Source organism: Malurus melanocephalus, unplaced genomic scaffold (genome assembly GCF_030028575.1).
Source record: "Malurus melanocephalus ecotype Western Australia unplaced genomic scaffold, MMel_1.1 scaffold_784, whole genome shotgun sequence".
In the NCBI taxonomy this organism is placed as follows: Eukaryota; Metazoa; Chordata; class Aves; order Passeriformes; family Maluridae; genus Malurus; species Malurus melanocephalus.
This window is the reverse complement of record NW_026624016.1, coordinates 47441-74002: the sequence shown is the minus strand read 5'-3', so window position 1 is coordinate 74002 and position 26562 is coordinate 47441. Positions and strand designations below refer to the sequence as shown.

Sequence of the window (26562 nt, the reverse complement as noted above, 5' to 3'; positions counted from 1 at the left end):
GAGAATGTTCTATTCTCAATGTGTGTTCCTTTCACATTTAACTGTATTTCTCCACTGTATAAAGTGGTCTACTTACAATACCATGATGTGTTTGCAATAAACAGTAGAGTGCTATATTTCACTGTAAGTTCTGTCTATAGAAAGTGCTGGCTCTCAGATCAGCTGTTTACATTTTTTTGAAAAAGCTTCCATCTGTTACGTCAAACTTGTTAATATGGGTCCTCAAGATACAATAACATTAATGCTTTAAGTATCCAAATGAAAAGTCAGAGTCCAGTCACAGATACCAATTTCAAATGTGTCAGTGTCCTGAATCCACCTCTTTTTACTAACAGGCCATTTAATAATCCGTGTAAGTATCTATGGATGTCTAAGTCTTTGAAGGTCTGTGGGGGGCCAGATGTACAAATGCAGTTACTGCATCAAATCCTCACAAAAGCTTTTCCACCACGCTAGCATGACCACATAAAATTTGGCCTCATTTTTTTTTTTTTTTGGCTTTGCAGCTGCAATACCATCAAGACCTATTTAAAAAAAAATTGGCTTGGTAAGGGAAGTCTCCGAGTTTCATGTTGTTCCTAGTGAAGTTAATAGCAAAGTGATTGCATAAATAGAGATATACCTTAYTTGCATGTATATTTTGCCCCTCATTTTAAACAAAACAGTTTGTTTTGTTTTGTTTTTTTGTGTTTTGGTTCGCATTCCTTCAATTTAAAACGTAATCGAGCCCTTCATATTTTATTTCTCGTATGAGCCACTGTAATTTATTATTATAGCGGCCATTCGACTAGAATGAAGATGTATGCCCCTCTTTTGATCCTTCTAAAGATGAAGGGTGAAATGTAAGTTTGTTATATTACCTTTCTTGTTTCTACTCTTTTGTATCCATGGTTTTTTTAATTTACATTGCATTGTGAATGAAAACCCTTATCTTCTGTAATGTTTTTTTCCTGCCACTCAAATTTTGCATCAACACAAAGGGTTTGTTCTTCAGTTCGTGTTCAGTATTTGGTCACATTCATTATGAGGTGTATCTAGAATACACAGATCACATTCACAAAATATCATTTCTTGCTATGTTTTCTTTGATATCTTATTATTAAGGGCTGTTTTTTAGTGGATAGAAATCCTTTCTATGCATAAAACAGCATTCTAATGAGTTTTACACATCTAATCATACCTGTTTTTATTCTGAAATGCTCAGTGATCAACAGTAATTTCAAGTGCAATGATTATAGATCATATGAGTCGTAAATACAATGACTGTGGTTAAATAGGACCATGCAGAGGGTTAATAGTCCAATAATAATTAAAATAATCCTCTTCAATTCAGTAATAACTTTGGCCACATGCCTTCATCCAACCCCCAGCACCACCCTCAAGTACTCTTTAAAAAAATACATTACAGACAATCTTGTGTAACAGATTAACATAACATATCTGGAACATTACTCAGATTTTTAGGCAATGGCATTCTGAACATGTTCATAAGTTCAGCTTTTTCTCTGCAGCATCCTGCTGTTAACTCTTGACTTTTTCTAACTGGTGGGATTCTGTGTTACTGGAAAACTCTGCCTTGTGGTGGTCACAGGGAGGGTTGTTTTAAGTGTGGGCATTAGAGGGACTCTGCTGAACAGAAATACCCAATTTTTTTAAGGGGCTCACATGGGTAAACTGAATGTTATAAGGACTGAAATTTTACACTCACATTCAGACTGGAATGGCTGTGATACCTATYTGATGGTTTATTTTATTTGATGGATTACACAGATATGGATTCAGAGGTGGATATACAAGAGAGATGTTAAAAAGGCAGGATTTTTTWTTTTTTTTWAATGAGATGATGTAATGTCTCTGGGTTAGAAACAGAAATTTAATCGTTTCTCGCATGAGACTGGAAGTTAGGAAGCTTTTTATTTTCTCTGTTCTTTTTCTCACCCTGACTTGKTTTTCTGATAGCTTTTGCTCTCTTGTAAAGTAGGAATCCTGCCAGTGAGATTTGTGATGGAAACTGTTTGGGGCAACAGTTATTACTGTTGAAGTATGATGCAGCCTTCAATTTATTGTCCTTTTTTTTTTTAGATGACCAGACCTAAAAACAAAATAACTCTCTGCTATGAATGGGATTTAAAGTATAAATCCCATTTATTTTTTGTAACAGATTTCATCTTGCCCATTGGCAAAATAATTGGCCTCTGTAAAGAATCAGTAAGTAAACAGCCAAGCAATTTTTGCTGGTACATATTGTAATTCCCRTTTTAAGAATTACCTAATAAAGATTGCCTTTTAAATAAAAGCTATTTTGGTATATCAGAGGCATGTTGTACTAAACAAAAAGAAGAAAAAAAATACCTCTGTCATTTGAAAGAGACCATTTAGCCTCTGAACATATTTGCTCTGCACTAAATAATAGATGTTATTCTCAGAKAAATAGAAGATGTTCTATATACTTCTATTTGAAACTGTTTTGTTTTTTCTGGATACCTCACCCAGTCCATCTACCTGCCCCCAAAACAACAAACAGATTTGGCTAGTATGTRTTGTAGGTAAATTTTAGGTGTGTCAAATAAATTATTGGTTTTATAAAGTTAATATTTAATCAACTTTCTAATCATTAACAAAAGTGGAAAGTTCAGGTTGAGATATTCTTCTTCCTCCTCATAAAAATAAACATTAACAACCAGTCTAATTCCTATGCATAATRTTGGTTTGGAAAGTTAACCATAGTGGATGGATGTGGAGATATTACTCTGCAAAATATTATTTTCATGCCCTTAAAAAAGTTGTCCAAAGTGTTATTGACAGGAGGAATTATTAGTGTTAGAATTATCAGGATAAGGACATACTCACCATATCATCACTGAAAGCTTTTCCATTTGTTTTCTCATTCTGTTACCTGGAGAAACACTCAAAGGTGCTGTGAGTTTTCAATAGGTATTTTTTTGTTAAGCACAGCTCTGTTTGCAATGGGCAGGTCAAAGAAATAAATTTTGCATGTATGGAAGAGGGTGGTAAGGTCTGTGATGCAAATTTATTCCTAGGAGAGGCCATTCCACTGCTCTTGCCCTGGAAGATCCTTCTGCTGTTTGACAAATGAGCTGACTGGCTGCTGTTTGTGCTTCCCARTGTTGGGATGTGTGGTGGGAGCCCAGCTTTCAGCATCCCTCAGCTGTGAAACAGTGAGAGTTGATCTTTAGCTGCTGCCTTAAATGCTGATTCTCCTCTGCTGATAAGAGATAACCATYGCTGTTAGCACATTGCTTTCATTTGGAACAGAGTGGCCTGCTGGGACAGGGAGGCAAGAGCATGGCACTGCTGTTCCCTGGGAATCCTATAATTCCTGTAGGATTCAGGCCCATTTTGTCACAGAGTAGTGCTTTGTTTAAAATCGAGGCTTTAGTGCTTTTCCATGTACCTGATGGGTGCTTTTTGCCAGGAACTGGAGAAAGAGAAGAAGCTTGAGTTTGCAAAGTGTGATTCTCATTCCCTTTAGAACTTTGAAAGAGATTGAGTGAAAGTGCTGGTGTTTTTTTGTGCAACTCCATTGGTATCCTGTGATTTCTTTAGAGAACTCCTTCCCAGACTTTATTTGGCAAAAACACTGACATACATTACTTAGCTTTCTGTGCATAGAATGGAAGCTGTTAGTCAAAGTCATTCTTTTGTGGGAGAGGCAAGACAACGATTTTTTCATTCCCAATGTCTGTTTTAATGTTGGAGGAGACATCACTCTAATTTTGTGCTAACCAGTTTTCATTTTTGGGAGAGCTATTTGAAATGCCATTTCACAGTTACTTCAGAGCTTCAAGGTCCTATCATGTAGTGTGGTGCCAGATTTCTCTGATGCATGCAGCTCTGCAATAGAAAAGTCAAACATTTTTGGATTCCTAAATCTGATCACTGAGTTGACAGAGAAAACTATGCAATCATTTCTTGTTTTTAAAAGTTATTTCAGCCRCAGACAGATTAATTTTCACAGAGATTCAGACGCATTTCCTTTTCTGAACAGTAGGACTTGTGACCCAAGTCTGATAGCAGACTTTTATCACCTTTCCTGTAAAAAGCAATCTCATTTTGAGGTGAGTTTTATTTATTTGCATTATTTACATCGTGACAGCATCTTGGATATTCCTTCTGGGCTTGCACTCTGCCTCATAGGAAGGAGGGAAGAGAAGAGGGAATAGGAATAGTTTGTGATACAATAGGGATACACAGCTCTCTCATCTAAACATGAATCCTTTAGTCTCAGCATCTAGGCTGAGTAGAAGGAATAGGCAGAAGAGAGGGTGACACTTCTTCGGTGATAGACTTAGCCAGATATCTGAGGAGAGAAGAAATTTCCCTCTCATGATGCTCACATTGTTCCAGTGCTGAAGGGAGCAGCCTTGGCARCAGTGTCTTTTAGATGGCTGAAGTTGGGTGAGATAACTTTACTCTTAATGCCTCTATGTTTTTATTTCAYTGCTTGCAAAGTGAGATAACCTAGTTCTATTTGGTTCTGCTTTCAAGTGCTTTGRGATTCTTGATGCTGGAGTTATGCAAATGTGAAGTAGGATGATGTTTGGAATTGCTCAGTTAATGGGGTAGATATAATACTGGGATTTTTTGCTTTATATAATTAATAGAGRGGAAGGAAGGCTTTGTTGTTAAAGCAGTGGAGTGTAACCTGAGATAAAAGTTCAGCACCGTACTCTGTCACAGATTTCCTGAATAACTCCAATCTGTGTGTCTCAACTCATCTGAAAAAGTAGTTCCTGTTCTTTCACCCTTTGGCTGGCTTGTCTGAAAAGTTTTTTTCTAGTTATGACTGTCTTCCAGTCTCTGTCCCTTTAGTGCCTAATAGATCAAATGTCACTGTGATCTCAAAACWCTACTGCAATATAAATAATTTATTATCAGAAAACATSATTTTATATTWTATTACATGTTTCAGAAACTTTGAKTAGTCTCCTTTAACATGAAAAAATCCTGCATAATCCATTGACCTGTATTAAATGAAAGAACAGTGCAAGTTTGAGAAAAATATAGATAGAAGTTGTATATGTAGGCCCTATTAAAATAWTATCMAGYGRATCACATGTTTTGTGGGRTATGACTTGAAGAAACAGATTTCASTATGAAAAGTATTTGTACTACAGCTTTCTTAATTTAAACACTCTGTTGTGCAATAAGCAGTGAGTTAAATTCAYCCTTGAATCTCACTGATTTTGGTAAGATTACAGCATAAGGTAGGTTCGATACACAACTATCCCTTCAGTTTTGCTGGTGAATTTTCAGCTAAAAGTGTAGGCACCCTTTGGATTGTTTGCTCAGATCTTAGTATGTACAAAATTTATATTTGTCCTACAAAATATGTTGCATTCTTGTAATGGAGATATCTGCAGCTTGCAATGTAGCTCCCAACACGGTTTTAMTCCAAATACTATATATTGATGTTATCTCAGCTAAGGTTTTTAAATCAACTGTCCTSCTGTCCTTAAAGCAGAATGAATGTTAGAACTAAAAATGTGCTACTTATCTGAATATCTCAGTCATTATATTGATTAATATAATAGTTATTTTTGTAATAGTATTAATTTTTAATTAGACCCATTCTTGTTACTTGGTTTCTATGTAYTCGTTTTTATACATTAATCTTTATAAAAAATAAATATCTGTAGTGAATTATAGGAAGGACTAGAAAAAATAAGGGGAAGACTGATGTCAGGAATCGAAGATGCTTTGTGGGTCTCATATTTAGTACTGTTTCAAGTGTGTATTTTTGTTCTAATTCCCATTATGTTTAGACTAGACAAACCTATTGCAGCATGAAGGAACTGTTTGGTGTCCAAAAGTCATTGCAAAGTGGCAAATATTGAATTTTTAATGCTCCCCACTGAATATAACTGGGGAAAGATACATTTTCTAAGAGGTTTTGTAGATTGTTTTGTTTTGTGGKTTTTTTTCCTAGAGGAAATGTGAACTAAATTTTTCTATTGTGAGGCATTTTAGGTATGCCATGTAAGTCTTATACGTGTATTGGAGCAATATTGAAAAATTCAGTAAAGTAGAAGAATAAAAAGAATGAAAAATAGGCTCGATTTTGTTTTGGTTTTGTTTTTAAAAATAAAAATGTTTTGAATGTCACTTGACAAACATCAACTGATGATAGTGGAAAAAGCTTTGGAACTGATATCCCTTTTGTCAGGGATTGTAATAAACAGTAAGTCTTTTGTAAAATACGGAAAATACTTCACCAGGAGAAAAAATATATGCTTTTGCTGTGATCATCTATTTCTTCAGAGAAGAAGTTTGATATTTACTGGGGTCTGAGCATCTGTCTTAGCAACCCCATTATGAAAGGATTGATAGATATATTGACAAATTGCACAGCAGAAGAAATATGAAAASCTGAAACTGATTACAAAAAAGTTTTCTTGCCTTTGGAGAACCTTTTGTTTCTTAACTGGGGTATTGTGAGCTTCAGAGTCGACTGAAGACCACTTGTCTTGGGAGGTTGTCATCCTTCCTTCACTCTGTTATGTTCACCTGTCCATTGATACCAGAAAAACATGTTTCTGATAAATGTGAGTGCTTCACTAGTTAGAGATCAAAAGCAAGTGTAAGAATTGTACCAGGATGGGCTTCATATAGGGCTTATTCATGTCACACTGAAGGATTCTGTGATTTTCCCTTATCTGGCCCTTACAGGTGCCTGCTGGTGCAGCTGTGATTCACTTTGTAAATAGGAGGAGTATGAAAATCATCGTACTTTTCTTCCTAAGGACTAAAGTCAAAATCTCCTTTCCAGTGGTCATTTCTGAACACCAGTATAACCAAAATAGCTATAGCCATATAACTGTGATTTCTGCTCAGAGCTRCTCTCCAGCTCATCAAGGAAAACTTGGATCTGCTTTGGCTGAGCAATTCTCCTTTGGTACCACCTGCTGCTCATRTGCACTGGGCATCCTTCCCAGGGGTTTCCAGCTAGCATTGTGTAAGTACACACTGGAAAGGCTGCATAATTCATGAGGACACAGCTAACTTAGCTGCCTCTTGAAAAATGTCCTGAAAGCACTTCTAAACTCAAAGAAAGATCCTACTTTGTCTTCTGGGTCTAGTAAAATACAAAAGGTTTTGGGAGGATTTGCTGTATGTTTTGTTGCGATTGTTTCCATTGTGAGACTTCAGCAATTTTGAATGAAAGTCCTTTTCCTTCAGCTGAGGCTTGCAGAGGAAGATTTGAAATCAAAAGTTAAAGAAGGCATGGGCATTGTGCACATATCCCTAATGCAGCATCTTTTGTCTGCTGAAGTGTTTGTAAGCTAGCCTTTAAGTCTGTCAAAGATGCATTTTAGTGTTTTCTCTACATGTCTTCTGCTTATCCTTATTTTCTGTAGCATTAGGTTTACTCTGAAATACATGTATTACTTATACACTCTTCTCTATGTGTCAAACAGAATTTGTAAGTCATTTATGTGAGCAGTACACAGTAAACCATTCTCACACAGCGTACTAAATATTAAATATACAGCATAATGTGCTAATAAAATGTTGCTAACATAAGTAGGCCACCTAAATTAGAGACTAAGCCAACTCTGTGATTAACTGTCTCATCTCCTGAATTGCACCTTTGGAAGGCTTTGGTAGACAAAACAAAAAAAAAAAAGGTATGGTACATAAATATTGACAAAATCGTTAAGATTTAAAACAGAGGGAAAAAAAAAACAATGTTTGACCAATATAGCAATTAAGAGTAGATTAATAAATACGTTTTCAGATATCACTTTTTACACCTTTATATCAATATTGRGGCAATATTAGTATTTGAATTGGCATTGGAACAGGCTCACCAGGGAGCACTTGSTCACAGCACCAAACCTGACAGTTCAAGAAGTGTTTGGACAATGCTCTCAGGGTGTGACTCTYGGGGTGTCRTGTCTGGGGCCAGGGKTKGGACTCAGTGMTCMTTGTGKGTTTCTTCCAACTCAGAAATCTGTGATTTKGTGATACATCATTAATCCAGGGCTTCAAAAGCAATACTACAGCATCATTTTTATGAAACGCTAGTTGAGAAGAATCGTCTGAGATTCACAGCCTTCTTTCTGCCCTGGTGATGATGATGATACTCCCATTCAGAAAAGAAATTATGACTGTATGATGGCCTGAGGTTACTGAGGAGGGGATGGTGTTGTTTTACACTGCTGAACGCTGGGCGTTTCAAAGGGTCTGTGCTAGCATCAGCAGGCAAAGAAATGTCACTTGTTTTATCCAGCAGGGAGCTTTGAACTTCCCTCATTTTCAGCATCTCACCTGGGCAGGCTGTGGCACATCAGCACTGCATAAGGCAGAATGGGGTGTGAGAAGGGAGAACATAAAGATGGACCSAGCTGGAGGTCTGGCCTAGAACAGCATCTCATCAGAACCTCAGGGACCAGTGGTGATGACCTTTTTTTGTTTGTGGCACAGATAAGTTGTGGCTTCAGCTTTATTCAGTGCAGAAAATGTGATTGTACTGGGACTACTTTATCCTTTGTTGCAGTTCTGTCTGGAACTTCCACCAGATTCTCCCTCTGAATCTAACATCTTCCCAGCAGATGTACAGAAACTGAGGAAGGTGCACATGCCTCACAGGAATCTTATTTCTGCTCAGCTGCAATTCAGAAACAGCCATCCTATTCACCAGCAAACATGTGAATACAGGATCTTTATACTAAAACTTTGATTTCTGTATTTAAAATTCCAGCATGGTTTGGTGAGAGGRAGGTATTTGGGGGTTAATAAGAAATGTGTATTCTTCAAAACAATCCCATCTCCAAAAAAGAAGTCCACAGCTTTATAAAATACSTGGTTTGTGTCCTAAAATAAAGCATGTATTTCATGCTCTAAAAGTCTGAGGTTTGTAGCTGAAAAAGATTAAGTAAATAATTCAGAATTTGTTATGTTTACTTGTTAATAATTAAGCAGGTTAGTCTGTGTACTTTTTATAGGCATTGAACTTTATTTMTTTATTTTTATTTACTTGGCTTATGTTCTGATTTTTAAATTTGGAGAAGTTTCTGCCAGGGAAAAGATCATGAGAGAAAAGGCATCAAGGAGTTAAGTACTGCACAGGAAATAAAATCTGTGGGGACACATAATCTCTGGAGAGAATGGAGAATTGTCATCTCTCACTTCCTTTCTGCATTCCTTCAGACTAATCTCTAGTGCTTTAAGAGAATTAAATTTTAAAAGTGATAATGATTTTTCAGACAAAAGCAGCACCTTTGATTCCTGCTTTGTGTTTCCAGTGACCAGAGACAGAGAAGTTTTCTCTTTGTTGTGAGGTGACATTTGGTTCATCTGAGTCAAAGGAAAGTTCCAGCTTTGTTCTGTTTCAAAAATAGCACAGAAATTTGAAGGAAAAGATCGGTACCAGACACRTCGTGGGTCTGTTTTCTTGTTTGAGTGAGTTGCAATCTGGAGAGATGTTGTAAGCTGATGGATGTAAAGTCTGAAATCCTTGTRTTTTGAGGAGATACAGAGGCCACAGCAGCATGAGTTGTTCTCCCAGACACGTTTAGAACCGCCCAAGGAGAGATTACATCCTGTGGCAAGCGATAATTTAGTCCAGGTAGATCAGTCTGGGCACCTTTGCTTTTGGTAGTAATGGACAGGCCAATAACTCCCCAGGCTCCTCTTGAACCTCAGTAGCTGTCACTTGGAAAGAGAACGTGATGAGAAACAAAATAATTGTGTGTTTTCCATGCAGTCATTTTTGCTTGTTTTACATAGTCTAGACAAGAGCATAGATTGAAACAGAGAATGAGGTTTGGATTTAAGTTTGGCTCCCCCTGCCTCCTCTGCCCTCCATCCTTCTGCTAATCACATTCCCTTCCTACCTTGAGTAAAGCCCCTGCCTAATATTTTTGATTATTTGAACTGTTCTTTTGGTCTTGGCAGAATGAGATATCATTTGATATTTTCACTCACCTTTTCTAAAGGGGACACAAAGCACAGTTGAAGTGATCGGCATTAAAAGACAAAAGCTGCTGAAATGTGAGAGTGATCTTTGGACTGTATATTAAAAATCAAAGATTTAAAAAGACTGTTTATGTGAAAATTAATAGCCTGATTTTGTTGACAGTTGAAGTCTTCATCTGTTACCATGGCATGTTTTAATTCACTGTCTGYGCTGGTATTTCCCTCTGAAGAAATACACAGGCTCATTGCTAATACCTCTGATATTAAAAATGCCATTTKCTTCTCATGTTCCAGGTGATGATTTCTGTTTAAGTAAACTTATGGTTCATGAAGTTAAGGCATGTGAACCTCACAGACAGTGTTACAGATGCTCCCTTTTCTCCATCACAGGACTGTTACCTTCAAAGATCATTTTGTCCTGAGCCTAGATAGTTAATCCAAGTCTTCCACAGAGATAAATATGGGCAGGAAGTATTTTTCAAATAGATTTTAGTAGTGCACAGGGAACTTAAATTGTTTGCTGGAAGAGTTTTTCATGTGTGAAAAACAGAACTGTAACTGTTGTTTCTTTAGATTTTTTCTGTACATGTACAAAGCTTCCTTTCCCACAAAAAGCCAAGTCATGTCTAGTTGATTGTCTTATACTTGCAGACCTGGTCAGTGGTCTGCTTTGGCCAGCTGTCTTCAGAAATTCTTCAGACAATGTCTTTACCGTGGAATTTAATGGTAGTCACTTGGTTTGTTCCTTTTTTCTTCCCCCAGACAGACAAACTTGAMAAAAGGTAAAGAGATCTTCCTTGAGAAAAGGTAAAGAGATCTCAGCTCTAAATCTCAGTGGACCAAAGTCCATGTCACAGAAAACATTACTACAGTCTGTAAGAATTGCCCTGTGATTGTTAAGTCCAGTGAAAATTTGAACTGGCCATAAAACCTGACTATTCAACATAGCCCCTCAGTTCAAAGCTGAGGGGGACACAACAATTAGATCTCACACAAATCTTACTTTTTTTAGGAGTGTTGTGATGCCCTGTCCATTTTGCTGAGAATATACTTTGCCTGAGTTTCATGCTAGGTTAAATCTCAAAAGAGACCAAGAGATTTGTGGGTACTCTCTCAGTGAATCATATTTGAGATCCTTTTGGCTCCTATATTCTTAGCATTAATAAACAGTGATATCTTTCATACACTTGCTACTGGAGTTTAGTTTGAATGTATGATGACTGTGTTTGGAAGGAATTCAACTGGAGTGATGCTAATCTAATTTATYTTACTATTTGAATTTTGTTCTTAAATGTAGACTCTTAAAAAGAAAAGAATTATCATCGTACAATATTTCCCACCCCACCAAAAGCTTGAGAGAAAATGTAAATAAAATTGACACATTCTTTACATTTTCTTGAATGGAATTTATTTATCTTGGTTTCATTTAATCTGATGATAGGTCACTGAACAGTGGTTTTTTTTTTATTAGCAGCAAAGGTCAGAAGGCCATGCAGCYTCTWAGGTGTCAACATAAGRAAATGAACAARTGTGTATAGTTCTTTCTTGTTTGCRTTTTCAGCAGTACAGGATGCTCTTGTTACTGTACAAACAATTAGCACAGTGAAAGAGACATTTTGAATTTAGGACTGTGTAAATTATCCATTTTAATATTTCTTAGTTTTGTGGTAGATCTCATTCTGGTTAGATATTTCAAATGCAGAGTTAATAAATATACCTCATTTACTTCATCCTGGAAATCACATTTTCCTAGGAAATCACCATGACCTACCTCAAGCCTCTCTGAGGACTGAGATAGATTTACAACTTTAAGCCCAGTAAGCCTTTAGCGAGCTGTGCTGAAAAATATTCACCTCTGCTTACTACATGGAGTTAACTTCCATGTAAAAGTGAAAAACCACAGAGGTTTCCTGAGTTGTATAAAGAGCTTTTCACTCCATTGATGTCATACAGATGCATCAGATTTTGTGKGTATTACTTGATATGATATAATTTGAATCATCAATAAGCTGTTGATCTAAGTTAAACCACAAGGTTTAAACATGGAGGTTGGAATTGAAAATAAAGTATATGGCCTGGAAATATCTGTCTTGGTCCAGCAAATTACCATCTCAAGTGTAAGGCTTGATTAATTTAAATCATGTATAAAAATAGTTTTAAAAGCTATGGCAGAAATATTGCCACTAATTAAGTTCAGGCATTCAAATGTTTAGAAAGGATCAATTAATGATTGTGAAAATAAAGTAACTGTAACAGTTATACAGACTCTTCTGGCAAAAATCACAGCTGACAAGAGGGYAGCTTGTCATCATGAGAAGTTGTACAAAATTTCAAATGCCACTAGGCCAGAGGAGAGAAAATGAGACATTTGATTTGGATTGAATCCTTTGCAGAGCTTGAGGAGTCTGAGCACTGCTGGAAGTCTGATCAATGGGTTTTAAAACAGAACATTTTCTCTTCCACCTTGTGATCAGATTTTGCCATGCTCTTTCCATCTTTTCAGCTCTCCCCAGACTCCCCAGTGCCACCCTGTCTTACTGGGCTCACTCAGCAGAGCCATCTCTCACTGCAGCACTTTGTGTGCCAGCAAGCACACAATGGTTCAGCTGGTAGCTCAGGTAGACAGTAGGCAAACAGTACAGTTTTGTACCAAATAGTATCCCTTGAATCAAACATATCCTCGTGCAATCCATCCAGCAGCATTTAAAGGTCAAAATCCAATCTTCATTGCTTAATATCTGCCTTCTGCTTTGCTTTATTCATTGTCTGTGCAGAGCTGACAGACTATTCCAGACAATCCTTGTGYAAGAGCTGCTGACCAGTCAGTCTCTCTGTTCAGGCAAATGCAGACCTTGGGAAAGATGAAGCATTTGTTGCACAGCCTTAGACTGAGTGAAATAAACCTTCTTCCCTGAAAATCTGTGATCCAGCAGATTATTCTGAGCCCACTGAGGACTGACCCACACGGGCTGGGGGATTGCCAAAGGGRCATTTCTGCAAATGCTGCTGAGGCRTTGTTTGATTGTAATCACCAGAGGTAGAGAGCACACAGAAAACAAGAGGAAAATGGCAGAAAGATCTGAAAAGAAACTGTGAGCGTGTCTCAGAGAAAGAAACAGAAGCATCCCTGTRGTAGCCAGGAACTGGTGGGAAGTCAGGATTGGAAACAAAACACCAAGCCTGAAAGCTTACTGCTGTTATATCTTCTTTATTTGAKAAACCAACACTTTGTGTGCTTTCTTTCTTAACAAGTAAAGGTTCTCCAAAGATCAGTTTATTTCTGAAAAGTAATCTGCTCTTACCTGTAATCCTAGTAGTTAAAATGTCTACATRGCTAGCTTTGAAGAACCCCCACTAGCAAAATATAGAAATTATTTTTATAATATATAAACCATTTAATAAWTTATCTCCAATTGTATTTTTAGATTAAAAATGTGGGGTTTGTGTATTATTAAAGAATACCAATAGTCACACTTAGTCCTGCTATACTCAAACTGGCATTAGCTTTGGACACAGATTCTTAGGAGGAAAGTCAAGGGGAGCAAAGGGATCTCACTGCTCCTGTGAGGAAGCAGAAAGTCAAACTGGAATGGATTTGAGCCCTCYAAGTGAACCTCTTATAACAGGAATTGGAAGCTCTTCCAGTCAGATCCTAACYCATATTCTGAACTGGTGAAGGAGAGTGCCCATCTCCTGCTTTCAGTCTTCATGATGATTATTTTTTCCTCAGCTGTGTGGCAGCCAGTTCTGAACATTTTCTTGATTTACAGTGTATGGTACCAAGAAACCTTTTGGTTCTTGTTTTTTCAGTGCAGTCTATGGAGAGGCTTTCTGAACATTTTAGTCATTAAAGCCATTTATAGTTGAAGATGTGAAAATGTTATACACGCTTTTCCATTAAAAAAACAAAACAAAGAAATGTTGCAGATTCTTGACCTGTTAGAGAATTTACCTGTAACTTTTTCCAAAATGCATTTGAATGACAAATTGGCAAAACTTTGCTTGTGACACCCATTTGATTTTATCCCTAAGAGAAATGAAAYTAGACTTAGTAGAAAAAATAGAGATTTACTTTTTCTTGAAGCATGGAGTCTTAGAAATCACTCCCTATTTTGTGTCAAGCTKTATAACTTCCTTCTCTGAAGCGTGTGCATACCATGACATTTGAAATCCTAGTACCTTTAATTTATTTGTTTGTCACCTGTGCATTACATGTGAACGTGTAGGACTTTGTTTTGTCTTCCTTCAGWTAGCTCTATGTTTATATATATACAGCATTCCACCCCCTTCCCCCTCTGAACACCAGCTATTTGACTGTTATGGAAACTCAAGGTTTTTTGTGTGCAAATCCCTAAATATAAGCATTTCTTTTCTTTACAGCAGCATAAGGAAGAAGTGTTGAGAGCTGCTCTTAACCCTTTTGGAGGCCGAAGTCAAAAGGTAAAACCAAACGCTAATGTTTGTGTTTCTGAAGGTGTTGATATCATAATTGTTTGGAAATGCTGTTTCCTTATCACATCTGAACTGAGATTTCCCACAGGAGAAAAGCAGGGGTACAGTAAGAGGAATCAAAACATTATTAGAGCTCTTTAAAAGCCACCAGCATATCTGGGCATAAATTACACAGGTAAGTTACAACTGGTAAACTGCAATTATCTGTTTTACTTAATATGAAAACATGGGCCTTGAGAGTCAGTGGGACTTTCAGTAGGATTTAATATTGCCAAGGATTTAATGATTTTTGTCTCACTATAACTTGATAGTTTTTATGATATATAAAGTTTTTTCAAATTACAGTGAAACAAATCCTGTAGCTCTTTTCTCAGGCAAGAGTCCCTCAATGGGAGTTTTGCCTGAGTGAGAACTGAATGAGGTCTAAATAATTAGCAATTAAAATATTCAGTTATTGTGCTACTGTATATAACAAAGCACTGGAGGTATTAAAAATTGCTAATCTCCTCCTTATTAAAATGTTAACTGCTAAACATAATACAGTTTTGCATTTTCTATCATTCATTTTTGCAGTTCATTAGTAGAGGTGAAATGTTTGTGACAAATAGTCATATGAACTTTTAAAGGATTGACTTTGTTTTCCTGGCATTTTAGTTAATATTTCTGACTGAGTTAATTTACAAGCAGAAGTTTTTCTGTAAGCCATAGATTTTAGTAAAAAAGTTGATCATGGGAGGAAAGTAATTTCTAACATGCCATTCATGGRTATTTGCAGAAGAAAGCAGATGAAGGGTTACTCCTCAGGAGKCAGGGCAGTTTAGGTATCCCAATTTATATAAATTTTAATCTGCAGCTTCTTATAATGAGCTCCAGTAGCAGGCTAAGGGTTATCCATAGCATTTAGGAGACAATTTTCAGTGAGACACTGGCATGTGAACAGTTCAGCAACAGTCTGAGGAGCAAAGCTGTGGACTCCAGGTCTGTTAATTAGCACATGATCTCTTTATTAATCTGGCTGGTTAATTTAAGGGCCAGGCTATGCTCTCATCCTGCTTCACTGTGCAAAAGAATGAGCAAGATGCATCTCCTGTCTCCTTCCTCACAGAGCAGCAGAGGAAGTGTGGAAARGGAGAGTGATATTTGATGATGGAGAGCAGAGTGGTAAATGAAGGTGGTAACTGGTCAAGGAAGAAGATGAATTAATGGAAGAGTTTGGTGACAGATGAATTTCCCAAGGGAAGGCACCACCCTCAGTGCTGATTCTCCCATAGTCATTCCCTGAAGTAGATTTTGTTACTTATTATGCCTAAAAGGTTTTTTTTTCCCTGATCTTTCTGTGGAGACATTTAGTCCTAGGCATTTAATTGTGCCATATAACTTTGGCAGTTCAGGCCATGATTCTGCAAGGATTTATACATGTATTTCACTTACAGCATTTTGAGTAACCCTGTTGAAATACATGAGATTAATTGCAGGGCATAAAGTTAGGCATGTATATTTGTCTTTGTAGTAAAAGAGGTGTAGTTTCATTTATTTATTTACTTTCAGGGTAGGAAATTATTTTTAAAAATACATAAATACACGGGATTTTCCCCTAATTCAGTAGCAATTAAAGAGGAGGTAGATGGTTACAAAAAAAGCTTTCTGCTTGTTCCCCAAAATCACATTTTTGCCAGGTTCCCAGCTGTAAAGTGTGGAAAAGAATAGGCTGCTATCATTTTYCTTTTTACATGCACAGTTAAACCTCCAGCTAGGATGAGATGATCATATAACTTATTATAGAGGAGTGAACAGGACAGAAATCAAACAGGAAGGCATGTCTACTTGTGTGGACTCTTGTTTATAATTTCATCAGATTGGTACACACCTCACACATTTTATTTASTGATAAGATATGCAAATTATTCTGGAGCCAGCAGCATTACCTTCACCTGACTGTCAGAACTGGCAGAGATTTTTAAATCAAACCTCAGCAACAACTTGCATTTTAAAGCAATTATTGCTAAGATAGAGCTACCAACTACAGATGAGTAAGTGCAGATTTGTTTCTTACTTTCCTTCATACTATTTTCCTTCCTCTCTTATTTACCTCCATGGAGGAACAGGGCTGCAGGCTTACCTGTAAAYACTGGGTGTAACTATGGGCAACAATGCAGAGGAGATATAAATGTACATGAAAGTTTATGCAAAGCACAGGAATGCAGTTTGAAAATGGAGAGACCTATGGAATGAGATGTACCAGAGAAGGTATCTTCAGTTTCTCCAGATACCTACATCCCATCTTTRTATCTGTAAAGGGATTCCTATATAATACTCTTCACTTCAACTGCTTCCTCTGTGGCGGGTTTTAGTTTTCTTGCATTTATGTCCTTAAATCAGAATGTGGTAGTAGAAGCCTGTGGATAGAGTGGGATGTTTGAATGGTAACTTTGCCATGAGACTGAGAACTGAAATTCCTCAAAGCTGTAGATGTTTAGCTGCTGGGGTTTTGGTTTTGGGTATACAAACAGTCTTGAGAGAAAGGGTGTCACTGAATATACAGCTTGGGATTTAAATGTTAGATGCATTTATTTTTGGAATTCTTGTTTGAGTCAGTGTTCACTGAGTATGAAGTGATAATCMTGAGACTTTTTCCCCAGATTCAGTTCCTCCTCTTCTCTCTGTAGATGTGTGCACATAACTGTCCAAATGCTTCCATCTGAAGTTTTCCTAGAACTTTTTTGRTTTGTTTTCTTCTTCTGTTGTTGTTTTTAGTGTGTGTACCTAATTAACCAGAAAGCTATCTGGACTGAAAACATCCAACAAAGGGTAACAACCAAAGCTCCTCATTAGAAATATATGACCTGTCCATGAAATGTGAGTCCCATAATACATTCTCATGAGTCTGGGTCCCATCTGAAGTACTCTTTGTGAGAAAGTCAAAGTACTCAAGGCTTGCTGCTTCTGCRGCTTTGGGCCACTGCTGCAGAACATTTTGTTTACAGCAACTAATTCTAGGACCTGCTTTGGTGTTGTGGATACTTAACTCCTACCCACTCAAACAGAGGCACTTCAAAATAATTAAAGTGAATGAAWAATCCACACACAGGGCAAACCCTTTCAGAGGGAAATTGAGTTTGTTGAAAGAAAGAATTYRCTTTTTTTTGTTTGTTTTTGCTAAATCATTTATTTCAAGGTCTTCTTAAATAAGAAGCCAATGCTTTTRTAAGGAAATAAAAACAAACCTGAATTTTTGATTGTCATTTCTGCCATAGCTGATGAAGTTCAATCATTGAAAGCTAAAGAAAAAGCAGATGGAATTTGTCTTTTCAAGCTGAAGTCCAAGCAGTAATGTATTGTCTCTCTGCAAAATGCCTACTGAGGTAGCACTGGAAGAAATACCGTGGGTGTTGTGGTGTATTCACTTTTAATGCACTGCTGTAAAAGACTTTGGAAGATTTGAAAGTATTTGAGAGAACATCTGGAGTTTGCAGGAGACTGCAGGGTACAAGCAGGGAAGAAGAGGGCTCAGCTATGATGACTTTGATTCTTCCCTGRTAGGCTGTAGGAACACTCCTGGTTTAGTCTTTCACCTGAATGGATTCACTTTAACCATCTGCTGCAGTCCTGGTGCCATGATTGCAGCTGCCAACATTGATACTTGGTCAGTTGCCACAAAAATTGATCACTTGCTGCTGTATAGGGAATAATTGCCTGGATCTGACACCAATAACCTTATTAATCCTACCAAAACCTATGCATTTGTATTTGATAATGGTGATATTGGAATCTGCYATATTCTTTCATCATCAAGCTTCACACAACATCTCTGCTTCCATGCAGAAGTCCTCCTTATTTCCAATTCCAGGAGGGGAAATTCAGATTCTTTCTCATGTTGACGTTGCATTTGCTGGTCTTTTTCAGYGCTGATTTTAATACCAGGCATCCAGCAGCATTGCAAAGGGAGAGGTGACCAGCACTGCTTCCTGCACTGCTGTTCCTCTRCTTTTGATGGATAATAACCCACTGGGCTGGTTAACCATTACACTGAGTTTTTCCTGTTCCTTCACAGTTGATTTGTGTCCAGGGGACATGGGTTACCACAGCCTGGCTGCCAACCCAAAGTTCAGTATTGTGTGTGCATGTGTGTTTGTGTTTACCTGCATGTGTATATCAGTTGTGCTCTCCAGCAGATATTCTAGTAAAACCAACAGTGCCAGGCCACTGTGCCTGTTTTTTCTTTAGAAAAGGTAAAAGTCAGAGTGATAATGTTTTACCTTCCCTTCTTTAGAATTTTTGATAATGGATGTGRAAGGAATGGCCTCTTAAATCAACACTGGCACACCGGGTTTCCTTGTTCAGGGCTTTAAGCATGACATTTCAGGATGCTAAAATTCTCTTTCTAAGAGCACATTTGAATCATGTGGCCTGTGATTCAGCTTGATTTTCCAGGGCCCATGACCTTATATCTTCTCTATGCAAAAGATAAGGTTCCTGTTCACTGGGAGTGARCAAGTATGGGCAAGGAGCCTATGCCAGGGAAGTTTTTTGAGATTCAGAACAGGATATTTAACCACCATGGTTCTTGCTGAGATGTATGCCAGGGTCAAAGCCCAGAAGAAACTCTCAGTCATTCTCATTTTCTTCTTCATCTGAACTGCAGCTCATCTGGTAATGTCTGGATGATGTGGCTCAGGTGACACTTGACATTTTTGCCATATGGAACATAATTTGGTTTTAAATTATTTGCTCTGTGCCAGTGACTCAGTTTACAGTCATTGGAAAGAATAAATAGCAATGCTGCTGTCCAGATGGCAAATTCAGGTGTCTAGACAGGTTAAAATACTGATCTTTAATAACTCTGGTATTTGTTTTGAGAAAGTTAATTTTCTTCAGTGGATAGCGCAGGACAGTCACTTCTTCTGTTGGTCATATTTCTATTCCACTGTCTCTTTAAAACTCAAAAGAGACTTAGCTTCCCATTTTTTTTCTGTGAAAGTAGAATTTGGATTGACAAKGAATTAATTGTAAAAGAGAAGGCTAAATCCTCCATCTGGTGGTTCAAGATTTTAACTTCAAATGTTATTGTGTCCTGCAAAATTCAGGAGATACATCTTTCACTGAGTAGTACAATGAAATAATTTCCTCCTTTGCTCCCTCCCTCTCTCCTGCCCTCCTTCTTTCCTGTGGCAGCAGCACGTTCTAGAGCTAAGAAGATGGGGCAGACCATTTTGACTCTGAAAATCAGCTTTGAGGCCATTTTAGTAATTTCCTTTGGTTCTTTGGAATCAAACTTGTATCATTCTTASTGATATTAATAGGACTTGGGGGATKATACAAGTCTCTCTGCCTTCCAAAGGCATATCTTTAGGATGGCAGAGAGAACTCATGAAAGTAGGAAGAGGCTCTTCTGAGAGAAAAGCAGCTGAAAATGTGTAATTTTTTCTGGCAAGAAATCAATGTTGAGGAAAAAAAGGAAGCAAGAAATGTTGCTACTTAATCACTCAGAGCATTTTAATAATGTAAGTTTTTATAAATCTGAATTGTGGCCTTTTGCTTTAGAACTTTGATCTGAAACTTTTTCCTTCCTCTGAATTAAAATACCTGTACAATAATGTTTATAGGCACATTGAAATCTTTGGGTTTTTTTTAATGAGATGGGACTGGCCCAAGATTTCAGTATCTAAGTGTTCTTTTGTAAGTTATGTTTTAACAGTTTGATTGGTATGTGACTAAAACACAATGTTCCAATCCCACCTGCTGGGCTATAAACAGGAGAWGCATTATTTCTATATAAACTTTAACCCTTCTGGAGATTCCAGAGGCTACAAGACTGAATCCCTTTCAGGTGATCTCCTCCACCAAGACTGGAGACTCTTACCATCACTTCAGAGGTCATCAAGAGGAAGTGTTTTTCTTTTTGCCAAGACATTATACTGCAGCAGATATTCAATTCATTTAGGGTGACTAAACCTCTCTCCATCTTGGWAAAAATATTTTTACCTAAGCAAACTCTTTATGTTTGAGAAACAGCTTTTCTTTGGTTGTTTTGCCATTAGTTTTAAAACTCTTCATCCTCCCACTGTTCTTCATTRTAATTGGTGAATCTTAGCAGAGAGATGTGTGGAGCCAACATTGCAATGTGGAAAACCTAATTATTATCCAGACTGATCCAAATAATCAAGCCCACCTTCCTCCCAGGCTTTTCAGGAAAGTGTGGAACTTCTTTCCCAAGCAGYTGTCTGGGGAGGAGACCTGCACAGATTTTGGTAAAATGCCCCCATCCATCTTTCAGGGAGATCTGCTTCCTCCAGTTTGGAGATCTGCCTGTGGATTTTTGAGGAGACAGTTGCTCATGTATGTACACTGAACATCAGTGGCCTGCAGGTGATCCTGTTGTCTCTGACTCTAGGACTGTGCTTTAATAAAATARATTAATGTTCAGTTACCCAAGCTTTATTTATGTCACTGCTGAAAGGCAGCAGCAGGTGAGAAGTAACTTGAACGTGCCCTCTCCTGGTGTTGACCAGTTGTATTAAATGCTGTTTTCATTCTCCAGTTAGATTTTCTGTAATCTACCCTTGAAATTATGAGTTGTTTAAATTTTCCAGGCCCTCAGAGTCATTCTGTAGTGTTTTAAGTCATTAAATTAAGCTAGATGCTGGACTTTGTATTCAAGAAGTGACATGACTTCTTCTGCTCCCTTCTTGGATACAAAACCTCATCAATTTTCTGAAGAATATATSTGCCTGTAAATAATTTCCATCTCATAATGAAGTCCATGTTTATCTGAATGTTGATTAAACAGCAAAAAAAAAAAAATATATTGTCACTCTGGAAACAGGTATCCTGTCTTCTTTTGTAGCTATTAACAGTTTTACATAGTAGTTAAACTTGTGTTTACATGTTCAGATCACATTTTTTGGAACATGGTGTTGAGAGGGAAAAACATCAGTTAAAAAAATCACACTTTTCTTTTAGWATCCTTTTCCTTAACATCCAGGAATATGGGTATTAGGGTTAGTTTGGCATGCATATAATACATATAAGCCTTGAGCTTAGGATTTGAAACCTGTACAGTCAAAGCTCTGTACAGTTGAGCTGGATATAGCTTGCAGAATTGCAGAGTTTAGCCTTTAAATAAAATCTTACTTTRCTTCACTCACTTCTATTTTGACAGTCAAGTAATTGTAAAATGGGTGTTTAAAAAAAAAAACCAAAAAACTAAAGCATGATTTAGCAGAAGTTTTTCCTGCTTTTTTGATCAATTTTCTAACCAGAGATATCTTTTCTTGAAGTCTTGCCAATGGCAAAAATAAGGAGAGAATGTGTGGACTCGTGCAGAGTGCTCACTAGGGCAAAGAAAAAAAAAAAAAAGAAAAAATAAAATCCCTAAGCTATGTCTGAGGAAGTGTCACATTTCTCTGATATGAATGAAATGCGGAAATCACTTCTTACTTCTTTGAAAAAAAATCAAATGRAGTAACCTCTCCATTTACAGAACAACTTCTCTATGTGTTCCACCTCTACTTCTTATTGGAAATCAAACAGCTTTGTTTTTCGGCACTTCTCCTGCAAACTTGGTCCCTTGTGCACACACACACAAAACCCTAAATCTGTGCATCCTAGGGAATCAAAGATTTAGGAAGGTACATTTTTTATAGGTAGCTATAAACATGTATAAAAAAATTCCCATTGCATGAATTTCTTAAGGGGATAATACATGAAATCACAAAGGAAAATGTTATGGTAAAAAGTACTGAAGAAAACTCAAATTTAGATCTTTCCATTGGGAAGACTGACTGAAGTAAAAACATTGCACAGATGCTGAAAACAGAGCAGTTGAAGTAGAACTGGGTTTCAGTCTGAGGCTTTGCTTTTGACCTTTTGCTGGTGTGGAGTTCTAAGACAACATCGGTGTCATCTTCAGTCACCTCTGGAATCTTTTTAGTTGTGAAAGATATCTGCTCATGAAATATGAGTAAGACCAGAAGTCCTCATTTGTTTGTGCAACTACAGGGTATTAATTCTTAACACGGCTTTCAATGAGTTAAAAGATCACAGTAACTCCTACTGTGAAATATTGGTGTGGATGATCCCTGAAAACCAGGGCCAAATACTTTTATTTTATTTTATTTTATTTTATTTTATTTTATTTTATTTTATTTATTTTATTTATTTAATTTTTCTTTATTTTTATTTTATTTTATTTCATTTTATTTATTTTTTTTAAATTTTATTTATTTTATTTATTTTATTTTACTTTATTTTTATTTTATTTTATTTTATTTTATTTTATTTATTTTATTTTATAAGAGGAGGGCTTGGGGAATGTCTGTGGGATTTTTTTGGGTTTCATCTTCTTTTCTCCAGCACGCTGCATACAGTAAATATGAGATAGTAAAACTTTCCTTACACAAAGCTGTCATTGTTTTAAGGCCATTCTGCTCCCTCTGAASCTGTACTGGAACTGGTGCCTCACTTGCTTGGTTTTCCTGGAGAAGTTTTACAAATTAAAGCACCACAGGTACTCTGCACAGTGGCACTATTAACAGWGTGGAATGAGGCTGGGAGAAAAACTCATATAGGAGCTACACACCTAGGTGCAGTTAGTAAACAGAGATAGTTCCCCTCATTAAGCATAATTAAACCTAATATTGACTGTAAACTGTTACTTACCTTAAACTTCTCTGCAGACATTGTGAGAAAGGGATTAACTTAGCAGATAGGTACACTAATTACTACCTTCTTCACATTAAAGTTACCATCAGCAAGGCCTATATTCATAAATAAAACATAGTAGGGGATGAGAGACTGAGAAATATGTAAATTCATTTGCAGGAAAAAAAAAAGACCAAATTAAAAAAAGAAAGTTGAGTGATGCTACTGGAAGCAAAATGGCACTCCAGCTAATTACCATGAAAAGTATGATAAATCATGGACRTGTATCCTTGACTTCTGACTGATAGAGCCTGCAGACTGCAATCTCTCATGCGTGGCTGCCTCTGACTGATTTAAACCCATACCACCATCGGGTTTGATGGAAAAGCACAAAAGTGTGTTATTTTATTTCCTTGGGTATTGTTGCTACCTCTTTCTCCCAGAAATGACTTGCAATTATTGTAAAAATACAGTCTGATTTCTTGTCTGCAGAAGAATTGTTGTTTGATGCAATTGACAAACAAAGGTTCCAAAGATGGTCTACTTAKGGTTTAATAGCTGCATTTTCAAATGCAATTGATCTGGTATATTGAGACAATTATAGAAATATAATAAAATGTCAAGGGAGGGGTTGCTTTTGCTTTGTTGCACTTATTCTCATGGGAGAGATCTCGAGTCCCACAGACAAGATTAAAAGTAAGAACCAGTTTAATTTATGAATTTCTATTTGTTTTCTGCAGAATTTTAAGTGAGTCACGTCGCTGCTCTGTGCTTCAGCTTTTTGATCTGTTTCCTCCCAAATTTCATAGTTTTCTGCACTTAACAATTGCTGCAAGGGACTGCACACACTTAGGATTATTCAGATGAGAGGCTTGCAGGATGAGGCCATCCTCATACTCTTCAGTGTTATCATGTCAGTGCTGTTACTGCTTAATCCTGTAAATACTTCAAATTTGAATACATAATGATGATGTGATTGTTGTTTGTGGGGTATTTTTTGTTTTCCTTCTATATCTGTCCAGAGTACTTTTTTTGGTTGAGCCATATCAGAATAAAAGTCYCTTTTGCTGGGCTAGCTCACACCAGAATAATCCAAGGACAGATTTATCCTGATCTTCCTGAGGTGAGCATTGCCTGAGCAACAGGAGTAGGAGAAGCTTCAGTACACCAATATTTAATGTGCAAGGTGGAAATTTTACCATCACAGTGCTGTTCTTAGTATGTGGGTATTTTGACACAAAATTGTTATTGGCTTCTACTGGGTATTAGCCTTTAACTTTTTTTATGAAAAGGAATTTAATCTTCRTAATGCTCATAGTACCACGTTTTGCTGAAAGAAGGAGAGGGAAAAGTGAAGTTGTTAGTTGAGCATCTGCAGATAAGTATTACCCTGCGAGTACCTTGTTTGTGTTAATTTGTTTGGTTTCTTTTTTTGATTTCTCTGTTCTTCTAGAAGATTTACCCCTGTAATATTGACATGATGTGTAGGTAGGAATGTGTAGTTCCCAGGTATGGGTATTATGCTTCAAGAAACAATGCTTAGTAATTAACAGTGTTTTCCTGCTCTGGTAACCCTTACTCTTTGCACCTTTTTGTGTAACCAGCTGCAGTGTTTATAGATGTTATCTTCATATGTCTTTTGCACTTTCACTGAGTATTGACAGCACAGAATTTATAGAAATGTTTCAAAATTGTTTCTGAGCTCCAAATTACTTTCAATATTTACATAGCTGGATTCTGCAGTGACATATGCATCATAACAGATAGCAAAGCAAAGAGATGTCCTATGAGGAACAGTCCAAAATTGCTGCTAGCTGGCAAAATCACAGGTAAGAACAATTTACGAGAGTAAATACAAATTTAGAGTCCACTTTATTCCAGCATAAAAAAATTCCTGCATCCCTTTTACACAACTGCAGCCAGGAGCTTTCACCTGGGATTCACTTTGAGGAGCTATTGGTTCTTTCTGCTTCTTCAGAAAGATTTAGAACAATCCTGTTATGGGTTAGTGGCTTTTTTTCCTGATTGCCTTCCATATCTTTTCAAAGGGAAGAAAAAAGGGTATAGAAAACAGAGAAATAGACCTGAGACATGGATGTTATGAGGCTGCATAGCCTGTGTTGTTTCTGTTTATGAGCAAGGTGCTTGGCCAGACTTCTCCAGACTTTCTGGCTAAATGTCATGAGGAGTTTTAATCACAATGTGTTTGTAACAGGCAAGCATTGCAGCATTTGGCCTGTTAGTAACATCTATGTGCTTTTTCTGGTTAGAAATTGAAATTGGGTATATCAGCTTTATAGGGAAACATTGCAAACAAGTATTTTTGAAAAGCAATAAATATTAGGCAAGCTCCATTACATGAGAAACAGTAATATAAACACCAATCATGCTTTTTGGGAGGAAATACATTGTTCTACTTTGTACTAAACTAAACTAAAACTAAACTTTGTTAATTCCTGTCTTCTGCCCACCAGCTGGTGTCCACTGGACATTAAATGTAATTGATCACTACACAATAGTAATTGATCTCTTTGATTTCTTATCAGACTCATTCCCTCCAGTTCTTCTAGAAGTTCTCTTGAGATTCTAGCAAAACAATTATCTAAGTAATAATAAACTTGAATCCCAGTCATCTCTGCAAAGCATAGGGCAAATCCTGTGAATTCATACYGAGCCAAAATTTCCACTGAAGTAAAAATTAGGAGCTTTGTCAACTTCAGTATTTCTGTGAGGCAGAAATTCCTACTTACTTTCTTCCCCTGTGGTAAGGATGACTGAACACACTTACAGATTGTTAAAAAATTTAGACACAGAAAATCCATTTTTTTTTWAAGTAAGGCATATCTTTTTATGAGCATTCTTTTGTGAAGGGAGTGTCTCATTTAAGCGATAATATTTCTTAAATAATAGTTAAATGAAGTATTTGCAGATTATAATTTTCATTCTCATCCCTATCAGGACAGCAGGATCCCATGAATGACTTAAGACAAAATGACTGTGTGTGGACATATTTCTGCCAAGTGTAATATAAAAATAGGAGGCTGRACTGTAAAAGATGGATGATACTTTTCATATGAATTTAAGCCATATTCTTAATCAACTGGTTTAAATTTATTCGAGTTGGGCAGAATGTATCTGTTTAAAATACTCTTCCATTTTCTGCTGGGTGTGTAATAGGTTTTTAACTTTTCTTCAGATACATTTGTGTCTCAGAGAAGGTCCCAGATTTCTCCATCTGAAGTTGTCCCTAGAGGAATGCCCTGTAGAATGACAGTAGTAGAGCTTATGTCATTGTCCTCATATCAGACTCTAACAGCAAAAGTACGTGGCTGTGAGAACACTTCACCAGCATCTTGGCATTTTCCTGGTTGTTATCAGTAGATTCATTTACTTGTTTTTTGGCATGTTAAATACTGTGTGTTTTGAAACCTGCAGTGCCTCACTTCTCTTGTTTCCTATTCATTATTTTTCTGTTTACTCTTCTCCTTCCCCCCTATGCTGCCCTCTCTAATCTCCTTCTCTGTTTCC

The 26562-nt window shown here is 37.0% G+C and overlaps 1 long non-coding RNA gene across 2 annotated transcripts in view; it reads left to right on the top strand.

Moving 5' to 3' along the window:
- The window catches only part of LOC130584857 (uncharacterized), a 111469-nt gene that overhangs the window by 63081 nt on the left and 21826 nt on the right, over nt 1-26562 (top strand). For both annotated transcript variants that reach the window (XR_008966537.1, XR_008966536.1), the window contains exon 2: nt 14323-14382. This is a non-coding gene — a long non-coding RNA (uncharacterized LOC130584857). The remainder of the gene's footprint in view (nt 1-14322; nt 14383-26562) is intronic.